Below are 21,820 nucleotides of genomic sequence, written 5' to 3' on the forward strand. Positions count from 1 at the left end.
TCAGCTGGTGATCTGAATGTCACATCCACCACGTCAGCTATGGTCCGTATGACCATAGCTGACGTGGTGGCATGCAGTATCCTTTGGTGCGCCGTTCACTGGACACTCGGCACTGGCTGGACACACAGGGCCCACTGAACATGCAGGGCTGGCTGGACATGCAGCGCCAGCAGATGTGGTGGCAGCACAGTGGCTTAGTGGTTAGCACTGTTGCCTCACAGCAAGAAGGTGGATGAAGAAGGTGGATGAACAGTGCAGTCCAGTCCCTATTAAAAAGCCACAACACCACCTTTAAATCAGGGGACAGGGCTCTGTACAGCGCTGCCAAGTCCGATCTGAAAAGAGGCATCAGAGAGGCCAAGGCTGCCCACAAGAAAAAGATTGAGGATCTTTTCGCTGTAAATGACCCCAGAAGGATGTGGCAGGGAATAAATCATATAACCAACTACAGAAGCAGCAACCCAGGAAATGCTAGGTCTGACGCCTTGCTGGCAGAGGAGCTGAACTGTTTCTTTGCCCGCTTCGAAGCAGACAGACCAGCAGCAACTCCACACCCACCACCCTCCAGCACTAGCACGCTAACACTTCAGGAACACGAATTGAGATGTGTGCTGAAGGCGGTGAACCCCAGGAAGGTGGCCGGCCCCAATGGTATACCTGGAAAGGTACTCAAACATGTGCTGACCAACTGGCTGGAGTTTTCACCTGCATCTTCAACCTGTCCCTGTCTCAGGCCATCATTCCATTCTGCCTCAAATCTTCCATCATCATTCCAGTCCAAAAGATGTCAGCAGTGGAGAGCATAAATGACTACCGGCCTGTTGCACTTATGCCTGTGGTCATGAAGTGCTTTGAAAGACTGGTCTCTCAGCACATCAGAGCCTGTCTGCCTCCCACTCTGGACCCTCACCAGTTTGCCTACAGGGCAAACCACTCCACAGGGGATGCTATCACCACAGCTCTCCATACCGCGCTGAGCCACCTGGAGCACCAAGGGAGCTATGTGAGGACTTCAGCTCAGCCTTCAACCACATCATCCTGGAGATCCTGGTCCAGAAACTGACACATCTGGGCATCTCCACCCCCATCTGCCAGTGGATCAAGGACTTCCTCACAAACCACCCACAGTCTGTGAAACTTGGCCTCCACCTTTCCTCCACATCACACTCAGCACCGGTTCCCCTCAAGGCTGTGTACTGAGCCCTCTCCTGTTCACCCTTTACATGCATGACTGCTCTCTGACCCATCCCACAAACACCATCATAAAGTTTGCCGATGATACCACCATGATTGGGCTCATCTCAGGGAGGGGATGAGACTAACTACAGAGATGAGGTGAATCAACTGACAGCATGGTGTTCAGCTAACAACCTGCCGCTGAACATCACAAAAACAAAATAAATAATCCTTGACTTCAGGAACAACATGGCTGACCCAGCCCTGCTCTACATCCAAGGGGACTATGTGGAAAGGGTCAGCTCCATCAGGTTCCTGGGAGTGCAGCTCTCTGACAGCCTCTCCTGGACTGCCAACATCCACAGTGGTGGTGAAGAAAGCCCAGCAGCAACTCCACTTCCTGAGGGTGCTCAGGAGAAACAATCTGGAGGAGAAGCTGCTGTTGTTGTTCTATAGAGCCACCATTGAGAGCATCCTGATGTACAGCATCACAGCGTGGTATGGGGGTGCTCACGCGCAGACAGGAGAGTGCTACAGAGGGTGATCAAAATGGCCCAGGGGATCTCTCTGCCCAGCCTGGAAGACATTGCCAGCTCTCAGTACCTCAGCAGAGCTGCAAGCATCAGCAAAGACACATCCCACCCCAGCAACCACCTGTTTGACCTACTACCCTCCGGCCAATGGTATAGGTCAATCAAAACTAGGACAAACAGACTCAGGGACAGCTTTCTCCCTCACCTCCGTTGGAAGCCTCAAGGACAAGTTCGAACATGCCCTGCTGTTAAACAATTTCTCAGATACTCACTCAACTGAAAGCCACCAAAAGCCGCCTGGATTTTACAAATGGTTATCAACACGGAGGTGTTTTTCCTGTGGCGGGCGCGCAGCGCCGGCTGCGAGCCGACACGCCAATCCGTCCGCACATCTTTCATTAAAAAAATCTCCTTTAACAGTGGAATGTCTGGATAAAATGCTGATTCCGACCTCTTCTGAAAGTTCTCTGTTCTCTCATGACGTCCTGGGTCAACAGAGGCTTAAATTTGGAGGTTTTCAGCTTGAAACAGGATGACGACCTCGCCTCGGAGCACTGCACGACGTCCCGCTCCGTGGGAAGCCTTACAGCGATAGAAACAATCCAAAATCTCTCATCAGCCGTTAAAATTTACACCGAAAACCAGCTGAATTTCTCGAATGGTCTCCACTCAGATGTGCCTCACAGTTCTTGAAAAAATTTTGATCAAGCACAACGCCAGTCTCTCAGCAACTTCTCAGACAATGAAAATCCGACGAGGGGGCTGGACCACTCCTTCCACAAGGCGTGCTCACAGGAGAATGACATCACCGACAGGCGTGAAAAAACTCATGCATGCGCACGAGGGTTCAAGCTTGGCTGATGTAATCACACGTGATTCAAATCCATATAGTTTTTTTAAAAATAAAACTGTCGGTTTCTTTTTAAATAGACCTCGTATATACTCTATATGGGCTTTCCATGAAGGAGGAATTTTATGCCACTCGTGAAAAATTGGAGCCACCTCGAACGCCTCATACAGCAGTCGCCACAACCATTCAGGCACAGGACATGCTTGCTACATTCACGTGCCGCTCGCAGTGGAAACCCATTGGAATGGGTTTCCGCCACAAGTGAGAAACTTCACTTCACTAATTTTTTCAGTAACTCCATCAATAGTCACTTTCAGATCATTACTCTTTCTCTTATTACCAAAAATCATGTAGTTTGTTTTTCCCCAGTTCAAAACCAATTTCTGACTTTTATCATTTCTTCTCCTCTTCTCTCTGTTATTTCCAACGAGTTACTACCTGAGTGATATGTACTGTATCATCAGCAAACAACAACAACAAAAAATAACATTTTACATGATTCACAAATCAACAAAAGAAAAAGCAAAGTCATCTAAAATGGTCCCTTGCGGGACTCCACATATAACCTCCCTATGATCAGAGGTTAACCCATTAATATGTACATACTGTTGATAGTTTGAAATGTAACTTTAAAGCCACTGGTGTACTGTTCCCCTAATCCCATACTTGTATAGTTTAAATATTAACAACTCATGACTTATGGTATTAAATGTTTTATGTAGATCGATAAACACTCCCACTGTATATTATTTTCTTTCAATTGCAGCAGTAATTATTTCTACCTGTTACGGTTAAGGTCCAGACAGGACAGAACTGGACTGGTACTGAACCCAAATGCAGGGAGCAAAGAAGAGAGTTGAAATGAGCAAATAAGGATTTATTGACAATAAATGTGCAACAGAAAATGAATAATGAGTCAGGAGGCCTGGAGAGTGGAGACAGGGCCAGCTCCAGGCAGTGGAAGTCAGGAGTTGCAGCGCAGACAAAGCCAGACAGGAGGATATGGTACGAGTGGGAATCCAGGGCAGGAACCTTTGCCAGGTGGCCGCTCACGGAGCTGTGGAGGAGGTAGCGACTTCTGAGGAAATGAGGAAACAGAGGTGAGTGGAATGCACTTGTAACACTGATAGCTTAATTCAGGAATGTTCAACATTCACCAATGCAAGCAGCAAGGTTGGGTAGGATTACTTTGAAATATAATCCAAAAGTAATCAGATTACAAGTAATCCAAATGTATGTACATACATACATGTAATCCACATGTATTCTTTCAAAGTAATCCTACCCAACCTTGGCAAGTAGTAGCACAGAATGAATCAGTAGAGCTTCGCTGGCAGTTAGTTCAGAAATGTTCAGGGTCAGAATCACGGACAGTTCTCTTAAGGTCAGATTAACTGACAGTTCAGTTCAGGAATATTTAAGGACAGAATAAGCAGATGATTCTTCCAGGCTGAGCTCTGTGAGTGTAGAATCTCAGGAGCGCAGAATGATCAGCAAACTTAGCTGGCAGATGCAGAGTGAGGAGCGAGGAGAGGCAGGCTGCAGGTGACAGCTGGACAGCTGATCGTCCCCAAATTGGTGTGGAAGTAATCAGGAAGAAACACAGGCGCTGAGCGTGGGGGCTCAAACAGTAAGGCGTGTGGAAACACCAAGATAGCACGCTCTATTGCAGAAAATAGAGAGGCTAGGTTGCCTCGTTAGAACGCTGTAGATTCTGTCCACGATGAGCTGGAGATCAGTGTTTAAGTACACAGCAGGTGATGAGGAGCAGATGAACTGCAGGTGTGATTCAGGTTCCTCAGCTCCGTTTGCGCACCATCTGGAGGGGAACCAGACAAACAACACACAACAGGAACAGACAAGGCAGGGACCAAGGCAGCCCATGACACTACCAGTTCTATAAGTGCTAAACGTGTTGATCATTGAGATCTAAATCCAAATTGTTTTCTGCTAATTAAGGTATGTTTCTCTAAAAAGTTAAGAAGTATTATGTGCATAAACAACAATAAAAAGAAAATGGAAAAATACTTCTGTAAGACATAAAGCAGTCTAATAGACAAATGGGCAAAACTAATTTATTGTCAAATAAATATAGTGGAATGGGGCTGTGCAGGCATGAAGATGAAATGTACAGGGATGATCAGTGTGTACTTTGTGGGAGTGGGGAGGAGGGAGGGTAAATGGGGGTCTCTGACATGATAGATAGATGATAGATAGATAGATAGATAGATAGATAGATAGATAGATAGATAGATAGATAGATAGATAGATAGATAGATAGATAGATAGATAGATAGATAGATATCAATCAATTCAATCAATTTGATTTATGTAGCGCCAAATGACAACAAACAGTTGCCCCAAGGCGCTTTATATTGTAAGGCAAGGCCATACAATAATTACGTAAAAACCCCAACGGTCAAAACGACCCCCTGTGAGCAAGCACTTGGCGACAGTGGGAAGGAAAAACTCCCTTTTAACAGGAAGAAACCTCCAGCAGAACCAGGCTCAGGGAGGGGCAGTCTTCTGCTGGGACTGGTTGGGGCTGAGGGAGAGAACCAGGAAAAAGACATGCTGTGGAGGGGAGCAGAGATCAATCACTAATGATTAAATGCAGAGTGGTGCATACAGAGCAAAAAGAGAAGGAAACACTCAGTGCATCATGGGAACCCCCCAAGCAGTCTAAGTCTATAGCAGCATAACTAAGGGATGGTTCAGGGTCACCTGATCCAGCCCTAACTATAAGCTTTAGCAAAAAGGAAAGTTTTAAGCCTAATCTTAAAAGTAGAGAGGGTGTCTGTCTCCCTGATCTGAATTGGGAGCTGGTTCCACAGGAGAGGAGCCTGAAAGCTGAAGGCTCTGCCTCCCATTCTACTCTTAAAAACCCTAGGAACTACAAGTAAGCCTGCAGTCTGAGAGCGAAGCGCTCTATTGTGGTGATATGGTACAATGAGGTCCCTAAGATAAGATGGGACCTGATTATTCAAAACCTTATAAGTAAGAAGAAGAATCTTAAATTCTATTGTAGAATTAACAGGAAGCCAATGAAGAGAGGCCAGTATGGGTGTGATATGCTCTCTCCTTCTAGTCCCTGTTAGCACTTTAGCTGCAGCATTTTGAACTAACTGAAGGCTTTTCAGGGAACTTTTAGGACAACCTGATAATAATGAATTACAATAGTCCAGCCTAGAGGAAATAAATGCATGAATTAGTTTTTCAGCATCACTCTGAGACAAGACCTTTCTAATTTTAGAGATATTGCGTAAATGCAAAAAAGCAGTCCTACATATTTGTTTAATATGCGCTTTGAGTGACATATCCTGATCAAAAATGACTCCAAGATTTCTCACAGTATTACTAGAGGTCAGGGTAATGCCATCCAGAGTAAGGATCTGGTTAGACACCATGTTTCTAAGATTTGTGGGGCCAAGTACAATAACTTCTGTTTTATCTGAGTTTAAAAGCAGGAAATTAGAGGTCATCCATGTCTTTATGTCTGTAAGACAATCCTGCAGTTTAGCTAATTGGTGTGTGTCCTCTGGCGTCATGGATAGATAAAGCTGGGTATCATCTGCGTAACAATGAAAATTTAAGCAATGCCGTCTAATAATACTGCCTAAGGGAAGCATGTATAAAGTGAATAAAATTGGTCCTAGCACAGAACCTTGTGGAACTCCATAATTAACCTTAGTCTGTGAAGAAGATTCCCCATTTCAATCAATCAATCAATTTTTTTATATAGCGCCAAATCACAACAAACAGTTGCCCCAAGGCGCTTTATATTGCGTAAAACCCCAACGGTCAAAACGACCCCCTGTGAGCAAGCACTTGTGGAACTCCATAATTAACTTTAGTCTGTGAAGAAGATTCCCCATTTACATGAACAAATTGTAATCTATTAGACAAATATGATTCAAACCACCGCAGCGCAGTGCCTTTAATACCTATGGCATGCTCTAATCTCTGTAATAAAATTTTATGGTCAACAGTATCAAAAGCAGCACTGAGGTCTAACAGAACAAGCACAGAGATGAGTCCACTGTCCGAGGCCATAAGAAGATCATTTGTAACCTTCACTAATGCTGTTTCTGTACTATGATGAATTCTAAAACCTGACTGAAACTCTTCAAATAGACCATTCCTCTGCAGATGATCAGTTAGCTGTTTTACAACTACCCTTTCAAGAATTTTTGAGAGAAAAGGAAGGTTGGAGATTGGCCTATAATTAGCTAAGATAGCTAGGTCAAGTGATGGCTTTTTAAGTAATGGTTTAATTACTGCCACCTTAAAAGCCTGTGGTACATAGCCAACTAATAAAGATAGATTGATCATATTTAAGATCGAAGCATTAAATAATGGTAGAGCTTCCTTGAGCAGCCTGGTAGGAATGGGGTCTAATAGACATGTTGATGGTTTGGATGAAGTAACTAATGAAAATAACTCAGACAGAACAATCTGAGAGAAAGAGTCTAACCAAATAGCGGCATCATTGAAAGCAGCCAATGATAACGATACGTCTTTGGGATGGTTATGAGTAATTTTTTCTCTAATAGTTAAAATTTTATTAGCAAAGAAAGTCATGAAGTCATTACTAGTTAAAGTTAAAGGAATATTCAGCTCAATAGAGCTCTGACTCTGTCAGCCTGGCTACAGTGCTGAAAAGAAACCTGGGGTTGTTCTTACTTTCTTCAATTAGTGATGAGTAGTAAGATGTCCTAGCTTTACGGAGGGCTTTTTTATAGAGCAACAGACTCTTTTTCCAGGCTAAGTGAAGATCTTCTAAATTAGTGAGACGCCATTTCCTCTCCAACTTACGGGTTATCTGCTTTAAGCTGCGAGTTTGTGAGTTATACCACGCAGTCAGGCACTTCTGATTTAAAGCTCTCTTTTTCAGAGGAGCTACAGCATCCAAAGTTGTCTTCAATGAGGATGTAAAACTATTGACGAGATAATCTATCTCACTCACAGAGTTTAGGTAGCTACTCTGCACTGTGTTGGTATATGGCATTAGAGAACATAAAGAAGGAATCATATCCTTAAACCTAGTTACAGCGCTTTCTGAAAGACTTCTAGTGTAATGAACCTTATTCCCCACTGCTGGGTAGTCCATCAGAGTAAATGTAAATGTTATTAAGAAATGATCAGACAGAAGGGAGTTTTCAGGGAATACTGTTAAGTCTTCAATTTCCATACCATAAGTCAGAACAAGATCTAAGATATGATTAAAGTGGTGGGTGGACTCATTTACATTTTGAGCAAAGCCAATTGAGTCTAATAATAGATTAAATGCACTGTTGAGGCTGTCATTCTCAGCATCTGTGTGGATGTTAAAATCGCCCACTATAATTATCTTATCTGAGTTAAGCACTAAGTCAAACAAAAGGTCTGAAAATTCACAGAGTTACAGTAACGACCAGGTGGATGATAGATAACAACAAATAAAACTGGTTTTTGGGACTTCCAATTTGGATGGACAAGACTAAGAGTCAAGCTTTCAAATGAATTAAAGCTCTGTCTGGGTTTTTGATTAATTAATAAGCTGGAATGGAAGATTGCTGCTAATCCTCCACCTCGGCCCGTGCTACAAGCATTCTGGCAGTTAGTGTGACTCGGGGGAGTTGACTCATTTAAACTAACATATTCATCCTGCTGTAACCAGTTTTCTGTAAGGCAGAATAAATCAATATGTTGATCAATTATTATATCATTTACTAGAGTGAGACCTAATGTTTAATAGACCACATTTAATCGTTTTAGTCTGTGGTGCAGTTGAAGGTGCTATATTATTTTTTCTTTTTGAATTTTTATGCTTAAATAGATTTTTGCTGGTTATTGGTGGTCTGGGAGCAGACACCATCTCTACGGGGATGGGGTAATGAGGGGATGGCAGGGGGAGAGAAGCTGCAGAGAGGTGTGTAAGACTACAACTCTGCTTCCTGGTCCCAGGACTGCTGCTGCTGCATGTCACTGCATCAGCCATAACAAGGCTCAACCTTGATACATAGATGGCAACCAACCAGGCAGACAACCACTCCATCCCAACCACCCAAAGGTAGCCATCTAGCGGTTACAGCCAGATGATACATGATTATCTCTTAGGGCTTTTCTGGTTACTGGGGTCTTCAAAATTGAGAGAGCAACAGTATGGTTAGAGAGAAAGCTTGTGAGCAGAGGATTCCAAGTTTTACTACCACTTAGAGAAGAAATTCCCTAAAGTGACCTTGACCAAGGCCATGAATTCCCAAGTTGTTCTCAGTGTGCACTTGAGCATCCTGCATGGTAGCACACTGAGATCAGTGTGTAAGTGATTGGATGAATATGAAGCATCATTGGTCTGCAATGGATGGAAACTGGCACCTCCCTACCTAGCTGACCTAATTAAACCTTACGTACCGGCCCGGGCTTTGTGTTCTCAGGGTGCAGGACTACTTTGTGTCCCTAGGGTGAATAAGAAGGCTGCAGGTCATAGAACTTTCTCTTATCGTGCCCCTGTTCTGTAGAATGATCTCACTGCGTCAATAAAACAGTCAGATTCTATGAAGACTTTCAAGTTCAGACTTAAGATGCACTTATTTTCTCTTTCGTATGGCTAGCATACTGGTATAGTTTTGTTTTACGCTTTTTCTATTTTAATTAATTTTATTAGTAAACGGAGCATGCCGGGGCCTCAACTTTACCTAAATTCTGGGTCTTTTAGTGAAGTTTAGGGCTTGTGGCCGGCGATCACCTTAGTATTTCTCTGTTTTTCGTGTTGTTTAATGCTGGCAAATTATACAGTATTTCTTGTCTTTCTGATGCCTGATTCTGTTTTTTGTCTCTGTTTAAGGTGCAGCTCCATCCAGAGATGGGAGTTGTATTCATGTTGGCGATCCTCCTGTCCTGTGCGCCAATAGCATTTCTTGTATATTGTCCGTGAATTGTTCTGTAATTTATATCTGTAGCATGGCCCAAGCAGAGGGTCACCCCTTTGAGTCTGGTCTGCTTGAAGTTTCTTCCTCAGAGGGAGTTTTTCCTTACCACTGTTGCTCTGGGGGTTAGTAAGGTTAGACCTTACCTGTGTGAAGCGCCTTGAGGCAACTCTGTTGTGATTTGGTGCTATATAAATGAAAAGAAAAAAAAAACAAACTGAAATCCTTTTAGATCACTCTTCACATCGAAGTCTAACAACCATACATTCACAAAGGAAGCACAAGGACTCTAAAAACTTGAATGTCATTCTGTTTCAAAGGTATGGGCATCGCCAAAGAGCTCTGACCAGAGACCTCGTGACTCCATGAGGTCTTTCCTGATGACTCTCAATCTCAAAGGCAGAGGATCCAGACGCATGACTGATACTGCTGAGGTAAGCAAATGCCTACAAGTTCAACACTTTCACCACACACAGATAAACGTCTGATGACTGAGTCTGGGGCATCATTGAAAACGTGGATCTTAGCCTTGATCCAGGATGATCATAAACCCAGACATTGTGATTTCTCACTAAATTTCTCAAGTGATAAAAATATAGTTTTCCTTGAAGATCACAGCCTCAAGACTAGACCAGTGCGAGTCCCATGCTGCATCCACATTGAAATGTGGAACATGCAAATCATAAATACAACTGATCAGAAACATCCCTTATTTCATCAAAACACCTGCAAAAAAACACACAATAAATGTCAGGATTTTGGTTTGCTTGTGTTTGATTTTAGTTATTTTATGTGATGGTTTTTTGTCGGTGTTTGTTATCTTGTTGGTCTCTTTCTTGCTTGGGCTTTCTCTGTCTCTATCTCTCTTGTCTGTCTCTTGGTGCATGGTAGTGGGCGTTTCACTCTGTCTTGCCACACCCTGTTCTGGTGTTTTCCACACACCTGTTCCTAATATGTAGCTCATCACCTGGTCGTGAAGTAAGTAAATAAATAAACTCCACCGATTGCACTTATCCCTCACCAGATTGATGCACCTTGCGCTTTTTCTCCATCTCTGTTCTTGTGTTCTCTCATCCTGCCAGTCTCATCATGTTTTCAGATCACCTGCCTGTTTGTTTGACCATGCCCTTGCCTGATGATTTTTGTACTGTTGCTTCTCTTGGACTGCCTTACTGTGTAACGACCCCAGCTAAGTAGTTTATTCAACCGTTTTCCTCTACAGAGCTGTGTTATACAGTCGTGTAATTATGTCCAGCCATTTCTGTCCACCACACCTGATCAAACTGTATTCAGTTCTCCTTTTCCATGCATAATCATAAAGCAATTTTTGTGCTAGTGCAGTAGCTTGTACTCTCTCTTCTTCTGCACTGTGTTATGATGACTCTTCCCACTCCCTCCCCTTGGGACACAAACTCACATTCTCCGGCATGGGAGGCAGACGCTCCAACCAGAACAAACACAGGGATCTGGCCGTGTAGCCAGAGAGCCTGATTAGGTGTTGTGGAGTGAGGTTTACTAACTACACATCTAATCCTGTTGGCCTCTGTCACACAAGGACAAGGTTTTGTGGGAGACTTCTGTCTTACCCTGAATCCATCATTAACCCTGTGAGGTCTATGGGTGCACTGGCATAACTGGACTCCCTTATTGTAAACAACTCCTGAACGTGCAGAGGCAAAAGATTATTTTTAACTTCAACCAAATCTTGAAATTTCAAAATACCCAGACAAGCAAACAATTGGTTTGTTGGTTCATAATATGTTGGGGTTTTTTTTGTTGTTGTTGTTTTTTTTTTTTTTTTTTTTTTACATATAACTCTTATAGCCCTCTTTTGTAACAGAAAAATTGAATTTGTTTTTTGTTTTATACGTGTTTCCCCAAACTTCAATACAATAGGTCATATATGGGACAAGTAATGAATGATACAGCATGACCAATGAATGTTGGGGGAGATAATAATGTGCCTTGTACAAAATTGAAATAACTTTTGAAATTGTAGATTTCACATAATTTATGTGGGTTTTCCAACTTAATTTATCATCAATAAAATTCCAAGAAATTTAGTTTCAGATACAGTTTCAATTTCAACATTGTTCAATGATAAGTTTCTATTTAAATTCCTAGGCTTATTTCCAAATATAATACACTTAGTCTTACCAAAATGAAGTGACAATTTATTAGAATCAAACCAATATTTAATATTTAATAATTCCCTCTCCATCCTTTCCAAAAGCTGTTCCAAATTGTCCCCACTACCGAACACAGTAGTGTCATCAGCAAACAAAATACAATGCACAGACTTTGACACCAAACCTATATCATTAACAATATAACAATCACTAATATGAGAGTGATTGGGGCACGTTTGGTTAAGATATAATGTAAAATATACATTAAATGGGTTAAATTTATATGGCCACAAAATCTGTAATCCGGATCAACAAAGGATACCATTCTACATAATGGTCTCAAATATAAAATAAATTTAATCTTTGTTGACAGTTATGAATTTTTGAATGTTCCTTCAATGTTAAACAATTGGCAAAAACACAACCTCTGCTCAAACTTCGTTGGCAGAGGAAAATATACATTAAACTAGCATGTTTTCCGTGAGGTTCTAGATTGGGTAGTCTTTATAAAATAGGTAACTATCATTTTTCAAGGGTGGTAATAAATAATGCAACGTTTTTATAATGATTGTAAATGAAAGTGCAGTAAATTAAAATGAGAAAGTTTTGTGAATAATTGTAATGTCATGTTTTAAAACTGGCAATGTTTGGTTCTCTGTTGTTAGGTATTATCCATAATTTGTGCAAAAATATTAGTCCTATCAATGTTCCATTTTGGCAGCAAATACTCGTATAAGCTCTCCAGTTTGTCTGTGTTCAAAGACACACACACGCAGGCACCCACACACGCACGAATGCATACACGTACACAGAGGCCACTTGGCTTTTAATATATAGATGATTTACAGCCCCCTGCTGGGATGGCGTGTGAGTCCAGAATGCAATTATCAATGTCCATTATTCACTGTTGTGAGATAATATCTGTAGTTTTGCGAAAAACATTAGTCCTATCAACTTTCTGTTTTTGCAGCATTCATCCTTGACCCAAAATACATGAGCATAGCAAATGGCAAATGTCAGCTCCCCCAAGTTTCATTTCATTTTCATTTCATTTAATTTATATAGCACCAAATCATTACAAAGTTGCCTCAAGGCGCTTCACACAAGTAAAGTCTAACTTTACCAACACCCAGAGCAAGCACACAGGCAGCAGTGCTAAGGAAATACTCCCTCTGATGATTTGAGGAAGAAACCTCAAGCAGACCAGACTCAAAGGGGTAACCCTCGGCTTGGGCCATGCTACTGACACAATTGATAAAACAATTTATAGAACGAATACAGAGGAAATTTTCCCAGTGCACAGGACAGGAGGGCAACAGAAACAGACACCACTCCCATCTCTGGATGGAGCTGCACCTCAAACTAAGAGAAAAAGCAGAATCAGGCATCGGAAAGACAACAAATACAATATAATTTGCCAGCATTAAGCAACAAGGAAAACAGAAGAAATACTAAGGTGATTACCGGCCATTAGGCTGAAGTTTCACTTAAAAGACCCAGGCTTTAGATGAAGTTGAGGCTGTGGCACGCTCCGTTTCCTAATAAAATTAATTTAAAAGGGCAAAAAGCATAGTAACATACTTTGCCAGTACGCTAGCCATATGAAAGGGAAAATAAGTGCATCTTAAGTTTGGACTTGAAAGTCTCTACAAAATCTGACTGTCTTATTGATGCAGGGGGGTCATTCCACAGAACAGGGGCATGATAAGAGAAAGCTCTGTAACCGAGGAGGGTGCGCCTGCAGCTGGATGTTACTGACGAGCCACAGAAACACCCCAGTGGGCATTCCTGTTAGTATTTCATCAACCAATCAGAAAGAGTTTTGCACTGTATTTTGGGAAAGATGTAATTTCCGTGTTTATGCTTCTTTCTCAGTAAAAGTCTGCTAACGCTCCTTCTGTGTCTTCGACAAAAAACTCTGTGATGAGAGGTTATGTCTGTAAGTATTATTTATTTGTAGAGATTGGATTGTAAAGTGTTCTTTTCTACATATATGCTCGTTTTGACCACAGACCGACAATATTGGAGGAGCCCGTTTAGAAGCGAACAGATTTGCTAACGATGGCATGGCATCGCAATATAGGGTAATGTTATAAATGAGCTATGACGCTGGCTATCGATAGGTCGTGTTAACCGTAGTTCTAGGTCCAGCTAGCCAGAACGGAGGATTGTTACAAAGAATGTTGTGCAGGAAATTTTGGTAAATGCTAATAAAACTTGGCATCGTGTTTTGGTGGTAACGTTATAAACATATCAGCAATGAACGTTGTTTCTCTAAATGCCATTCAAAGTAAAGTTAATTTAAAGACCTCAAATTACCTTTATAAAGTGTCAAAGCAGTTGTTCATTATAGTTTGCTGTGTTTTGAATAAATGTGTGTGGAAAATTATTTTCCGCTTTACTTTTTTCTTTATTTGTGATTCTAAATCTTTATTACAGTTATAAAACACAACAAAAGCATATATATATTATGAAAGAACAGGTTGTCCTAAAAAAAAGAGACATAAAACTTGATTGTGGGATGCAGGGAGAGCTGTTAACAACAATAATAAAACATTTATGCCAGGCGAGTGAACTGTCCAAAAAATGCCCTCAGACCCCAGAGGGTTAATGTTCTTCATATCTTTCTTCCTTTTACTGTAGTTACATCCTTCAATATTGCCTAGCGGTCAGAAGCCGCATATACAAAGACATCTAGACCCAGCATGCACACTTCTCCACTGCCCTTTTTGTCCACTCTACAAGGGTGACTATGCCTATATGCAGACAGACAGACAGACAGACAGACAGGCTTTTGTTGTTTCCAGAATGGAGACATTTGTCTTTGGAAAGCCATGGGTCTGGCATGGGTACGCATAAAATCAAAATCATGTTTACACAATATAAACACTACTCACACCCACTCACAGACATGTACTATGCTCAAGTCTAAATAATTTTAAACGCTCCTTGAGAAGTATTCAAGTAAAGCATCACAGAATCACAACTGTGGATTTTTTTTTTTTTTTGTACACTGCCTCACTACCTCATGCATTGCACGAAGCCTACAACATATATTGCATCCTACCCTATATCATGGCCTTCCCTTAAATAACTCTGGATTGTCCCATCAGTATAGTAAGTAAATAAATGCACACACACACACACACACACACACACACACACACACACACACACACACACACACCACACACCCCTCCACCAGTTGCGCATCATAACATTTTCTCCACCTATGTTATACACAGTCCACAAAACTACATCATTTAGTCTGAAGATCATGAAGTGATACAGTGTTCATCCTGTTTTGCACACTCTCTCATGTACCACACAAAGAATGTTGCATATATTGCACTTTGCCCTGTACGATGGCCTATTATGAAGTTTCTGTTGTAACTTTTCTGTTGATGGTTCATGAAATTATAAAAGTAATGTTATTAGTGATGACATTAAGTTACAGATGGTCAGCTGCTTTTGTCACATTTGTTACATGAACCAGCTATTTTTTTTACTTTTTCCAGAGTATGTGATGTACAGATGCAATTTGGGCTGCAGCATAGAAGTAGAGAGACTGGAATGCCAACTCAAGACCTTGTTCCATTGTGTTCTGTTCATGAGCTTGTGACCTCAAGATTTCAGTCACTCAGCCGCGAGAGTTGGAGTAATTAACTTCCCATTGTTTGCCATCAATAACACCAGATGCACTTTTAAAGGACAGCTTCTGCGTGTTTTCTTGCGTTTTCTGTCGTGGCTTCAGCAAGTTATCCCCTCGAAGTATGTTCAACGTGTTGCTTGAATGACGTTCTTGTTGATTTTAAATCTTTTTCAGGACAAAACATGCAAATATTACTGATTTTATTTGATTTTATTTATATTATTGAGAGCATGCAAACTGTCAGCAACTGTGGCGGAAAATCACAGTCAATAATCATTAATTATTCATAAAACATATAAAAATACAATAAAAGCACATGTCATTCATCATTTAAAAAGCATCATAATAAAACTCATAAATATAACCGTATAAAATTCATGAATTGCATAGTAAAAGTCATCAAACACCATAATATGATTGTCAATCAAAAATCAAACACCATAAAATAATCATAGAATTCCTTTGAAGTAATAACACTTGGAGCATATACCCCATGATGAGGGAGGCTGTTCCACAAAGTTACAACTAAATATAAAATAGTTTCATAAATCAGTCATATCTGCATATTTGCACCTCAAAAATGTGAGTGACCTCTCAAACATAAATAAACTGTATTTTTGGGGAAAAAAGTCTATATATATATCTATCTATATATATCTATATCTATATATATCTATATATATATATATATATATATATATATATATATATATATATATATATATATATATATATATATATATATATATATAGATAGATATAGATATAGATATAGATATATATATATATACAGGGGATGGGGATTTTAGTCAGTCCAACGGCAACATGCAGAGATGTGTGTGATATCAGAAGGTTGCCGGCCTCACTGCAGCAATTTCCATTTTTTCCCAGAATTTCAAAGAAATATTGGCTGGCATCAATTTTGAAGATCCTGATATTGTTCCAGAAGAACCACATTCCTTTGCTCAACAACAAAACTCATTGTTAAGAACAATTCACATTTTATTTTCAGTCATAAATTATTTCAATATCACTGAGGTATCACACAGTTGACACGCTGCATCATTTATTTCAGTTCACACAAATCAAAGAAAATATGAGAGGCATCATGAAGGACCTGACACCTGCTTCAAGCTTCTATCAAGCTGCCAAAACTGGAAGAATCACCAGGAACCCCGGCGGGTTTGTATGATATTACAAAACTACATGAAAGTTTTGTAGTTTCTGAACTGTGCACATTGCTAGTTTTTGCATCATGAAGATGTCCAGGAGATCTGGGATCAACCACGAGGCCTCACAGGCGGCGTTCTACCAGACGGCAGCTGACAGGATGATAAAGGTGACAGGAGACCACCAGCTGACTCTTGGATGCTGAGTCGAGCAGTTCTCGGTCTGGCAACGTGGACAGCCTTGTTCCTTCAGATAAAATAGTATTTAGAGTAAAACAGAAATCATCAGTATTTACAGAATTGATTGAGGTAATTTTGTAAAATCAGTATAAACACAGAAAGGTGAATATATCAATGATACACAGATAACGCAATAAAACAAACGCTTATTTCCATTGTGGTCCATGTGAGGCTAAAACTTGACAACACAAGCTCAATGGAAACATCTCAAAGACATAATCTCATCAATTAATGTAAGTTATATATTTATCAATCAATCAATCAATTTTTTTATATAGCGCCAAATCACAACAAACAGTTGCCCCAAGGCGCTTTATATTGTAAGGCAAGGCCATACAATAATTATGTAAAACCCCAACGGTCAAAACGACCCCCTGTGAGCAAGCACTTGGCTACAGTGGGAAGGAAAAACTCCCTTTTAACAGGAAGAAACCTCCAGCAGAACCAGGCTTTGAATTATTCAGATTAATTGATCAAAACCTTTAACCTTATTTTGTGATGTTTGATGCTGTCGATTCCAAGCAGAAATTGGAGTTTATGATACCTATGAATGAAGTGCTGGCTGCAGAGCAAAAGACTGGAAGTGAAGAACCCAAACTCCTCTCACGCATGCGCGGCACAACCTCAGCCCCTGAGAACAGGAGTTGGCATTTCATCTCTCTACTTCTATGGGCTGCAGAAAGGAGAGTCACTACCACTCCTGTGGTTGTAGCATCACTTTTCCAAGGAAGACCAACCTAATGAAGCACCTCTGCACATGTCATCCTCTGCAATGCCATTCTGAGAATTTGCAGCGTTCATACCAAAGGCCACAACACCTGCCCCAGGCTCACCCTGTGCAGAATGTAGATGTGACTCCACGAACAATAAAAACAGTTGGCAGGTCATCTGAAGTGAAACGTGTGCAGTGCACAATTTGTGCAGTCATATGTGTTGGCTGGATGGATAGATGAGATTTCTTGTTATTGTCATTACAAGTGCAACAACAACGAGATTACATCCACACTCACATTTCCACAGACAAACAGCAATTTATCCACAATTATTGCTTGTTTACTGTAATAATGGCACACATCAGAATTAAGACAACACATATACATTTGACATTGTTTATGTGCACTAAACTTGAAACAGTCCGTTATCCAAATTGAGGCCATGTGAGTGTGTGGTAGCCGCTGCAACTGGAGTCGCGCTGCCGCCAGCTTGGGGGGAACGGGGACCTGCCGCAGCTAAAACTGCGTAGCCCCCAGAGGGGAAGGGGTGGCATGAGCGGTGGTTGGGATCGGGTGTATGATGGGGGACAGGAGGTGAGGTAAAAGGTAAAAATGGAGCATGCTTCAGTCTTTTGTCCATGTGTGAGTCTGTCTGTCCTTGTGTACTGGAGTAAGAAAGATAAGGAGGCAGCCAATCTTCCCAAGGCCATAGAAGTTCGTCTGGAGGATAAACAATGGGCATTTTATCCTTGACAGGCTGATAAGACTCCCGTGTTTGTGGTTGAGCAGTGAAAACACTTTTCTAGCTTCACATGAACAAACCAAAACCCAATTATGAAAAATTCTCCAGCCTCTGAAATCTTCTCCTGCAAGGCATGTGTTACATATGACATACAGTCACTGAAGTACTGTCCACCTGCTCACCCCTCTAAAATCTATCTGAAGGAAGATGTCCTTAAAGAAATTGTGAGTAGCAAGTGGTTTAGTGAAGAGAAGAAAAAACTGTCTTTAGAGGAAGGCATCCCCTTCAGCATTCATGTTGAAGTGGGAAGTTCTTCCACACGGAAGTTTGTGTCTGTGTATGAGCCCCACCTCTCCTACTGCAACCACTTTGGCAGAATTATGGTGATGTTTGACTTAGTAAAAAATACATGGTACTGCCATTGTGCGATAGGAAAGCAAGTGCATTGCCAAGTGGCACCTATTTCAAATCATGAGGGAGCATTTTGCAAATGCCAATGATGACGCTGAGGAGAGCGATGTTGGAAAAGAGGAGCCTGCAATGGAACCCTGCCTGCCTGAATGCAGTTATCCCCCACAAAAAGAAATCTTGACAAGAACAGTCAAGTACATACACAGCCACACAAAGATTCCTGCGGACTTGCCCACACATTTTTGTGAGGCTAGACATCTGCCACATTTCATGCCCAAGGAAAATTTTTGCCCAGAATGTCCTGGAGATATTCCTCTTGGGAAACCCTTAATTATAACAACACCAGCAAAAATGATTACATTGAGGGAGTCATTGAGGGTAAGTGTAATAAAAAATTAACATTGAATTGTATTATTTATTGTTTCACGTTTTAGGTGAAACAATGATTTCTTCATGTAATATAGGTGTGGCAACTTATTGCAAACAATGCACTTCATGTGGCATGGTGGTTCACTATCAGGAATGGGAGGATGGTGTACACAATTTTGATGACAGTCATTCTTACTCTTCATTTTTGCATTCATCTTCGCAACTGCCTTCTGGTAAGTGTTCAGTTTTCAGCATATTAAATTGGATATTGCATGCATTTCATATAATTTGTTATTGAAAATCTCCAGGTCGAACTATAGAAACATGTGAGCTGACCAAAAATATCCCAACAAAAACACTCTGATACATGGATATCTTCATTTTGAGGCACTTACCAACCATAGTTATGATTTTGCATGTGTTCACTGTGGACCACCCACCTGTTGTCATAATGGAACTCCACAAGAACTGTGTTTTTAGCTTGGCAGGTACACTCTGGGTTTTTTATTTTAAGAATGCCCCCCCCCCCCTTTTTTTAATGTAAACTATGTATATTCATATTTGTTTTAACTTGTCAGTGAACTACAGAACCCACCGGATGCATTTGATAGAAAGGTGAACATCGAAGACTTCTGGAACTCTGTATTTTTGGAGAGGATTTCCAGGGGTTTTGTTCTAAGTAAGTGACTTTAATTGTAAAGAATTGCCATTTTACCCACTGAAATATGATTCTCCACTACCTTCGGTCCCTGTCTATCTACTGCCCCTTAAAATCAATTTCAAACCCTAAGTGCACTTTTTTCTTTTAGGTGGCAGGCAAAATCCATTTCAAGTTCAGCCCACATACAACCACTGGGCCCCTTGGATTGGCCCACATACTCACAAGTCAAACATGGTGCAGCTCCCTACAGCCAAACGAATGCAGAGAGGTGGACATAACAGAGTACCGGCTACTGGATGAAATATCCAATTTGAAGGTTAACATATCTACATTACTGTGTAATTAATCCTTTAGGTGTCAATTTTTTTTTGGACTGGCCGTGCGGGCCAGTCAAAATAATAACAAAATGTTCATTAGAAGTCTAGGCCTAAGCATCATTTCTCCCAAAATGCACCATGTACTTTTTCAACAGATAAAAGACAAGGGGTTGGCCTGTCCCACCACCTTCGCACACACCTTATAGCAAATGACTGGGGTGCTGTTTGGCCCCGGTGGTGCCTAAAGGGTTAATTCCATCCAAGCATTACATCAATTGGCAATAACTCCTTTATTTTTTATATATACAACCCCAATTCCAATGAAGTTGGGACATTGTGTCAAATGTAAATAAAAACAGAATACAATGATTTGCAAATCCTCTTACACCTATATTCACCATATTCATTTACCACTGTGTTACATCACATTTCCTTCTAACAACACTCAGTAAGCATTTGGGAACTGAGGACACTAACTGTGAGTGTCATGATTGAGTATAAAAGGAGCATCTCCAAAAGTCTCAGCCATTCAAAAGCAAAGACGTGGCAAGGATCACCACTTTATGAACAACTGCATGAAAAAATGGTCCAACAGTTTAAGAACAATGTTTCTCAATGTTCAATTGCAAGGAATTTAGGGATTCCATCATCTACAGTCCATAATATAATCAGAAGATTCAGACAATCTGGCGAACTTTCTACACGTAAGTGGCAAGGCCGAAAACCAACATTGAATGCCCATGACCTTCAATCCCTCAGGCGCACTGCATTAAAAACCGACATCATTGTGTAAAGGACCACGTGGGCTCAAGAACACTTCAGAAAACCATTATCAGTTAACACAGTTCGTCGCTACATCTACAAGTGCAAGTTAAAACTCTACCATGTAAAGCGAAAGCCATACACCAACAACATCCAGAAACGTTGCCGCCTTCTCTGGGCCCAAGCTCATTTGAAATGGACAGATGCAAAGTGGAAAAGTGTGCTGTGGTCTGATGAGTCCACATTTCACATTGTTTTTGAAATTGTGGACATCGTGTCCTCCAGACAATAGAGGAAAGAGATCATCCAGATTGTTACCAGTGCAAAGTTCAAAAGCATCTGTGATGGTATGGGGGTGTGTTAGTGGCCATGGCATGGGCAACTTACACATCTGCGATGGCACCATCAATGCTGAAAGGTACATCCAGGTTTTGGAGTAACACATGCTGCCATCCAAGCAACGTCTTTTTCAGGGACGTCCCTGTTTATTTCAGCAAGACAATGTCAAGCCACATTCTGCACATTACAACAATGTGGCTTCGTAGTAAAAGAGTGTGGGTACTAGACTGGCCTGCGTGCAGTCCAGACCTGTCGCCCATTGGAAATATGTGTGGCGCATCATGAAGCACAAAATATGACAACGGAGACCCCGGACTGTTGAACAACTGAAGTCATACATCAAGCAAGAATGTGAAAGAATTCCACTTACAAAGCTTCAACAATTAGTGTCCTCAGTTCCCAAATGCTTATTGAGTGTTGTTAGAAGGAAAGGTGAAGTAACAAAGTGGTAAACATACCACTGTCCCAGGTTTTTTGAAAAGTGTTGCAGGCATCCATTTCAAAATGAGCAAATATTTGCACAAAAGCAATAAAGTTTATCAGACTGAACATTAAATATGTTGTCTTTGTGGTGTATTCAATTGAATATAGGTTGAAGAGGATTTGCAAATCATAGTATTCTGTTTTTATTTACATTTTACACAACATCCCAACTTCATTGGAATTGGGGTTGTATATTACAGGTCCATGCCATCCATAAACTCTGCAAGGAGTGCAGAATTGATTCTAAAGGTTCCAAAATGGAACTCATCTTGTGTCTGAGGGAAGAAATGTCAACTCGAAGCAAATACGACAAAGTTTTTCAGAATGTTTGGGGTGCATCTGGTAAGTTAAAATAACTGGTTCAAC

The sequence above is a fragment of the Thalassophryne amazonica genome, chromosome 20, assembly GCF_902500255.1.
Source record: "Thalassophryne amazonica chromosome 20, fThaAma1.1, whole genome shotgun sequence".
Taxonomy (NCBI): Eukaryota; Metazoa; Chordata; class Actinopteri; order Batrachoidiformes; family Batrachoididae; genus Thalassophryne; species Thalassophryne amazonica.